This window comes from Chinchilla lanigera, unplaced genomic scaffold, assembly GCF_000276665.1.
Source record: "Chinchilla lanigera isolate Chin_1 unplaced genomic scaffold, ChiLan1.0 scaffold00104, whole genome shotgun sequence".
Taxonomy (NCBI): Eukaryota; Metazoa; Chordata; class Mammalia; order Rodentia; family Chinchillidae; genus Chinchilla; species Chinchilla lanigera.
In genome coordinates, this window is record NW_004955505.1 from 2,869,752 (window position 1) to 2,876,946 (window position 7,195).

A 7,195-nucleotide genomic window follows, 5' to 3' on the forward strand; every position below is an offset into this window, starting at 1 on the left:
GGAAATATTGATCTTGTGAAAAAGGAGTTCAAGAGAAAAAAAAAAAAAAAAAAATCCAAGCCAAGTTATTTCTTAGAGTTATTCTTCTCTACCAAATGTAACACTTCAGGTTTGGGAATTTCAAGGAGATAATAGTGAATAGAAAAAAAAAGGAGACAAATTTAAAGTGCAAATAGTTTATTTGTGAATGAATATATACTTATGTCATTCAAATCTTAGATTCAACTTCAAATAATTGAAAAAGTATGTAGTGCAATATATTTTATATTTTTAATTAAGTTTATTGGTACAATATAGATATACATATTGATCACCTTCCTCATAGGCATTATATTTTAAAGAATATATGACAGTGAAGTGTCAGATTCTCGACAAAGTTATAAAAGCATTCCTGCTGGGTTTCTCTGATACCTTCATAAGCTTAGAAGTCACTAAACAGTGAGATTTCCCCAGACACTTGAGGGACTTCGGAATTCAATCCAGGCCGCCTCCTCCTGTATCATTCCACTTGATCGGCTACAGCCCGGCCTACGCAGGCAGAGGGATGGACCAATGCCTACAGGAGAGAGTTTACAGGGACTGCACTACTGCCAGCACCAGTTGGTTATCTCAGCTCTGGGTCGAGTGGCTCAGGTAAAGCGCGGACCTTGTTCTTTAATAAATCCAAGAGTGGACGACAGATTCAACAGTGTAGTCCCTGCCCTTGCTCCCCAGCCATCTGGGGAAAGACCTGATACCTTCCGATGTTGCGTGGTGCTGATCTGTCCAGAGGCGGCTGGGGTAACTGACGCGCCCCGCTTCTCCAGAACCCCACTCATGACTCCCAGAGCTGTGTGAAGCCTCCAAGGCTATGCACAGGTCACCCGCTGCCAGCTTCCTACCGGGCTACTCATCTTGCTTCCACCCCCCGCACCACATCGGGGGTCTTTTAAGACACTGTGTTTCAGACCTCCACATTCACAACATATCCAGAACTGCAGACAACATGAACGTGTGAGCTAGGGGTAGCACTTGGGCCCTCTCCGCTGCTGACAGCGCCCATCAGAGAACAGTTTTCAGCGCCCACGTGCTCATAGCTCCCTTACTTTTCTCGGTCCGATCCAGTTTCATCCCGCGTGGCTAATGATAAAAGTGCTGCACATTGCCTTGGCAACACGCACATTTGCTAAAAGAGGATGTAAATTCTAAGCTTTATTTTAAATTATCTCTCTGCTGGTCCCTCACACTAATTTAGGAAATATTTTTAAAGGCAATAGATAAAAATACCCTAGAAATAGTAGCAGGAAATATTTCATGTGAGTTGACATTCATGAAATATGTAAGGGCTTTTGCTTTTTAATATAAATCAAACAGTTTCAGTGCTATTAATGTTTCTTAGTATTCTCCACTAAAATATTATTTCTGCTCTAACCCTAATGCTATAGTTAGTCTTCTAGTAACTTCCTGAAATGTTTGCACACTGCAATTTCCCATAAAGGAATTTATTTATGATTAAAGAAAATAAGGATTACTCTGAGGAAGCACTAACTATACATTTTAAAACAATAAAAGATTGGTGCTTAGAAACTATATAGTATTAGGTTTAAAAATTCAAGGTTAAGACTCAAGAATTTCTGAGTCCTTATTTTACGTTCCCAGCAAAAGGAACCATAGCCTCACAATTTGGTTATTTGTTATTTGCATTCCACTTCAACATTTCTGTGGTTTTTCCCTGTTTCCCCTTCCATCAGATTCTGTTGGTACAAGAAAGATAAAAGCAATGGAAAAATTTTGAAAACTGAACCTAAATACTAAAAGGTTGTAGATCACAGAACAGCCAAGCACCGCAAACAACTTTGTAGCGTTGTTTTCATGCCTCAGTTTTTTGTCCAGAAACTACCTTTAACAATTATGTCAGGGTTTCCCCACAAGTTAGGAAGTCAGGCCAGCAGCCTTCCCAAGAAACCAGAACAGGACAAGACCCGACAGGCCCTGCTCTCTGTTGGAATATAACCATATCTAGAATATGGTTTGGGCACAAGACCAAAGTCCAAGTGCTTCTTCATCCTGTAATTAAACCATTGCTATTGCAATCCAGTTCTCGCCTACAAGGGGAGCTCCTTAAGAACTTGATACTTTATGTGATTTCCAAAGGAATGTTCTCCTGAATTATTGACTCCTGTGAGCATTCAAAAAGCAAAACTTTATTTTGGTTGAGTTTGTCTTTCACTTATAAAGAATATTATACAGTTGACCATAGACTACCCAGGATATATAGTGATTGATAGCCCTGTGATTTTTTCAAAGGATAACAAGTTACCTAAAGAGCTGGAAAGCCTAAATATTTGTCCTGATTACATGCAGCAAAAATATGCAGGGGCTCCAAGATTTGAAAGCAGCACCTTGAGAAGGGACGTCCACTGATGCAATGGGAAGTGTGGTTGCAAGTGATAGAAGGGCCAAGAAACAGTCTATATCACCCTGTCTACAGGGCAGGGAAGAAACTCCTTGCAGAAACTCTTGTTGTTCATTAGATTAACTCCCCCAGGTTGACTAATACAAGGATTTGCACGTGTGTATGAAATAGTACTATTTTGAGTCACTGAACTACATTTCTACACAAATACCACATTTGTCAAAAATGGCACCTGTACTTCTACCAATTGTATTTATTTTTATTTATTGAAGAGGGTAGAACTGCCACAGTATATGCATTCCCAACAGTGAGGGGCCAGAGGACCGTCTACGTTGCCCAGTTTCACTTCAGCTTGGCTTGTGTATTATCTTGTTTTTCGGGGGGTTTTTTGTGTGTTTTGAGACAGGGTCTTGCTATGCCGTTCAGGCTGGCCTTGAGCTCACTTTGTAGCCCAGGCTGGTCTCAAACTCACAATGATCCTCCTGCCTCAGCCTCCCGAGTGCTGGGATTACAGGGGTGTATTATCAAAGGACCCATGTGGTTTCTCTTTCAGCATCTTAGTGTCTTCTGTTTGTATCAATCTTGAGTTTTAAAATGCTTCATTTTTCTGTTGAAACATTGTGATTTTTTTTTCTCTAAAATTGCTGCAGTCATTTAAATAGATTTTTCTTACAGTAAATAATTTTTTTGACCTGGGTGTTTGTTGCACTCTAGGGAATTGCACATCTGTGATATGTCCACAGGCCCATTTTGAATGAACAATTCGTGTCTGCATCATTTGCCAGGCTCACTTTGAACTTCTCATCCTTTTGCCTCACTCAGCTGCCCAAGTGGCTGGACCTATAGCCATGTGCTCCACGTCAGCATGAAGAGCATTCTGTTCCTCAGCAACTCAATTAATCCAAGCAGACTTACCTATGTATTGCCGCACTACTTTTCCTAATACTTTGATTCAAAATTTTCCACATTACGTTCATCAATGATGTACACTTTTTTTTCCGCTGGGATTATCTTTAGGGGGTTGGGGTCTACTCAGTCTTAGTATGGAAGGTATGCTTTTCTTATTAGGTTCTTAAATTCTTTTACAAAATATTTCTTCATTAAAGTTTTAAAATTTTCAAAAAAATAATTGTCCTAGTTGCTCTTGTTCTTGATTTGATAGATAGTACCTCTTGTTTGCATAAACTAGGTCCAAGAGAACAGCCATGGGACAAACAAAATCCCTGCTTTCGTGGAGTTTTTATTCCACAGGGAAACAAACACTAGACACCTAATAAGTAAAAAGCGGCCAATGTATGATAACACTAAGTCCTATGGAGAAAAATTAGGCAGAACAAGGTGCTAGTGCGTGATTGAGTGTGTGAAAGGGTTTTGTTTAAATAATAAGTGGACCGTCACCAGGGACCTGAAGGAGAAGGAATCCTGACCGTTGTTACAGATTATTCATGGTTTAATCCCTACAATGGCGCTGCTGGTGCTTTATTCCTGATTTACAGATAAGAGAGGTGAGGTGTAAAAATACGAAGAAATGTGCTTGAAGCCATACTATTTACAAAGAGTAAGCTAACATTTGAACCCAGATCTTTTTCACACACACTTTTTTGTTGCTTGTTGGGTTTTGTTGTTTGTTTTATGTTAGTGGTGCTAGGGCAGTGACGGCAGAACTTTTAGAGCTTTCAGCACGTTCCCTAGGTTTGCCACCACTGTGATAGGGATTGAACTCGGGGCAAACATACTAGGCAAGCACTCTACCACTGAGCTACATCCCCAGCCATTTCAATTTGCTTTATTGTATTTTGAAACAGGAGCCCATTAAGTTGTTCAAGCTGGACTCAAACTTGTGATCTTCCTGCCTCGGCCTCCCAAGTAGCTGGAACTATCTACATGAGCCATCACAACAGGCTATAGGCTGTGTTTTTAATCACCTTCGTTCTATAAGATCACCCAGCTACCCACTGTCAAGACTTCTATGTGCACAATCATTGTGTCTAATAGAAAAACGTCAACATCATATTCTAAAATTTTAATCTTAAAGGAAAGAAGTAAGTGAAGTTAGGCTCACTAAACTGAATGAGAAAAACCCTCTCCATTTCCCCGGTGAGAGGGAAAGGATGGAGGGTCCAGATAGGAAACGGGGAAGAGGAAAGCCTGTTCTCCAGACACTGCAGGCCTGAGGAAGTGGGGTTTGACAGCAACTCAGTGATTTGTGGGAAGGTGAACTAACAAACCCAAGCCATCAAAGGGAAACTTATCTCACTTAAGGATCTTTTTCTTTCTGCCCCTCAAGTCCAAAGAGGAAATTCAGGATCAGTGGTTCTGTAGCAGAAAAACCAATGTCAATCCAAATCGAAGACTGTTTGTACCGAGAAGCAACTTTTATTATGCTAGTGAGCTGGGGAACGCAGAGGTTCAAATCACCAGCCCAGAGTCAGGGCTGAGTGCAGTTTAAATAGGGTTTGCGAGTGGGAAGTACAAAGCTGACAGCGGGTCACTACGTGATTGGTTGCATGGAAGACAAGAATCATGTCATCTATCGTCAGGCAGGTTTGTACAGGAACATTCTGGGAGGGAGGGGGTCTGAGAAGAGTAGGTAGAGTTGAAAGAGTCCTTGACTGGACCAGTCTTACCCGAACATGACAGCCTTCAAGCCCTTGAAGCAAGTAGGGATCACTGCATATTTTTAAAAACACAAGTCGGACACAGTCAGTTTGACCCACACATTGTTAAGGGGGAACATCTGGGCCTAGACAGTCAAGGTGAGCTACGTGACAGGGAGCACCAGCATAGTCACAGGCTATGAACTGATTTCTAACTTTTGCTATAATATGCTCACAAGTCTGCCATTCTGTAAGTGTGCTTTCATTACAGGGGAGAATCTTCTTCCTCAGCTGGCCCGGTTTCTTCAGTGTGAAGGAGCTGATAGGAGAAGCCGCCTGTAAGAGAAGCTGGCGGTGCACAGCTCCACAGCGTTTAGTCAGGAAGCGTGTCAGAGTGCAGACCATGCAAGGATCCGGGATGGCTCCCGCAAAGAAGGGAAAGAGTCTAAGGATCCCCACTGGGAAGAGCTTTCCATAAGATTTGGAAGCCTGTGTTTGAGGCGTTTCCACAGCTGGCGGGAGTTTTCTCTTATTATTCCTGAGTTATCAGCATAATAACAACACCCCTCCTCCAGGAAGAGGCAGGCACCCCACACTGGGCTGCCAGGAGATCTAAGTCTCTTTTTGATTCTGGAGGACGACTGAGCTAAGGAGTCTGTGTGACCCTGCGGAATGTCTATTGAGGTCTGACCGTGACCAGCTTGTGTTTTCAAAAATATGCAGTGATTCCAACTTGCTTCAAGGGCTTGAAGGCCATCATGTTTGGGGAAGACTGGTCCAGTCAAGGACACTTTCAACTCTACCTACTCCTCTCAGACCCCCTCCCTCCCAGAATGTTCCTGTACAAACCTGCCTGACATAGATGACATAATTCTTGTATTCCGTGCAACCAATCACGTAGTGACCCGCTGTCAGCTTTGTACTTCCCACTCGCAAACCCTATTTAAACTGCACTCAGCCCTGACTCTGGGCTGGTGATTTGAACCTCCGGGTTCCCCAGCTCACTAGCGTAGTAAAACTTGCCTTCTAACTCCTCGGTGCAAAGGGTCTTCCATTTGGACTGATACTGGTTTTTCTGCTAAGTTCAGGTTGTCAAGAACCCTTTCCCTCACACCTAGCTCTCCAGCTCTAGCATCAACTGCATATGGAGCATAAATAATAGCATCATAAACAAAAGTTGGGAAAGGTGCAGTTGGAAGTCAGAGGCCCCTTCCGTGGGTCCCACAAAGAGCCTGTCATCAAGGCCTTAATCAGCTCCAGCTATTAAAGAGCAGCCCTATTGAAGCCCGCCTTCCCAGCCTCTCCTGGAGTTTCCTGTGTGGGTGCTCGAAGAAGCAGAGATGTGCAGGGTGCGCGGCTACAGTGTGTGCAGGAGTGCGGGTGCACTGTGTGGAGTGCGCGGTACACTGCGTGTGGAGTGCGCAGTACACTGTGTGGGGGACTGCGGGGTACACGCTGTGTGTAGGAGTGCAGGGTACACTGTGTGCGGGAGTGCGGGGTACACACTGTGTGCGGGAGTATGCAGTACGCGCTGTGTGCGGGAGTGTGAGGTACATGCTGTGTGCGGGAGTGCGGCGTACACTGGATTGCGGTGTACATGCTGTGAGGAGTGCACGGTACACTGTATGCGGGAGTGCGGGGTACACTGTGTGTGGGAGTGTGGGATACACTGTGTGGGAGTGCAGGGTACACTCTGTGTGAGGGAGTGCAGTACACGCTGTGTGTAGGAGTGTGCGGTACACTCTGAGTGTGGGAGTGCGGGGTACAGCTGTGTGCGGGAGTGAGGTGTACACTCAGTGTGGAGTGCGGGGTATACTGTGTGCGCGAGTGCGGCGTACACTGGATTGCGGTGTACATGCTGTGAGGAGTGCACAGTACACTGTATGCGGGAGTGCGGGGTACACTGTGTGTGGGAGTGCGGGGTACACTCCGTGTGGAGTGCAGGGTACACTCTGTGTGGAGCGCGGGATACACTGTGCAGGAGTGCGCGGTACACGCTGTGTGTAGGAGTGTGCAGTACACTCTGAGTGTGGGAGTGCGGGGTACACTGTGCGGGAGTGCGGGGTACGCTCTGTGTGCGGGAGGAGTACACTCCGTGTGGAGTGCACGGTACACTGTGTGTGGGAGTGCGGGGTACACGCTGTGTGCGGGAGTGCAGGGTACACTCCGTGTGGAGTGCGGGGTACACTGTGTGTGGGAGTGC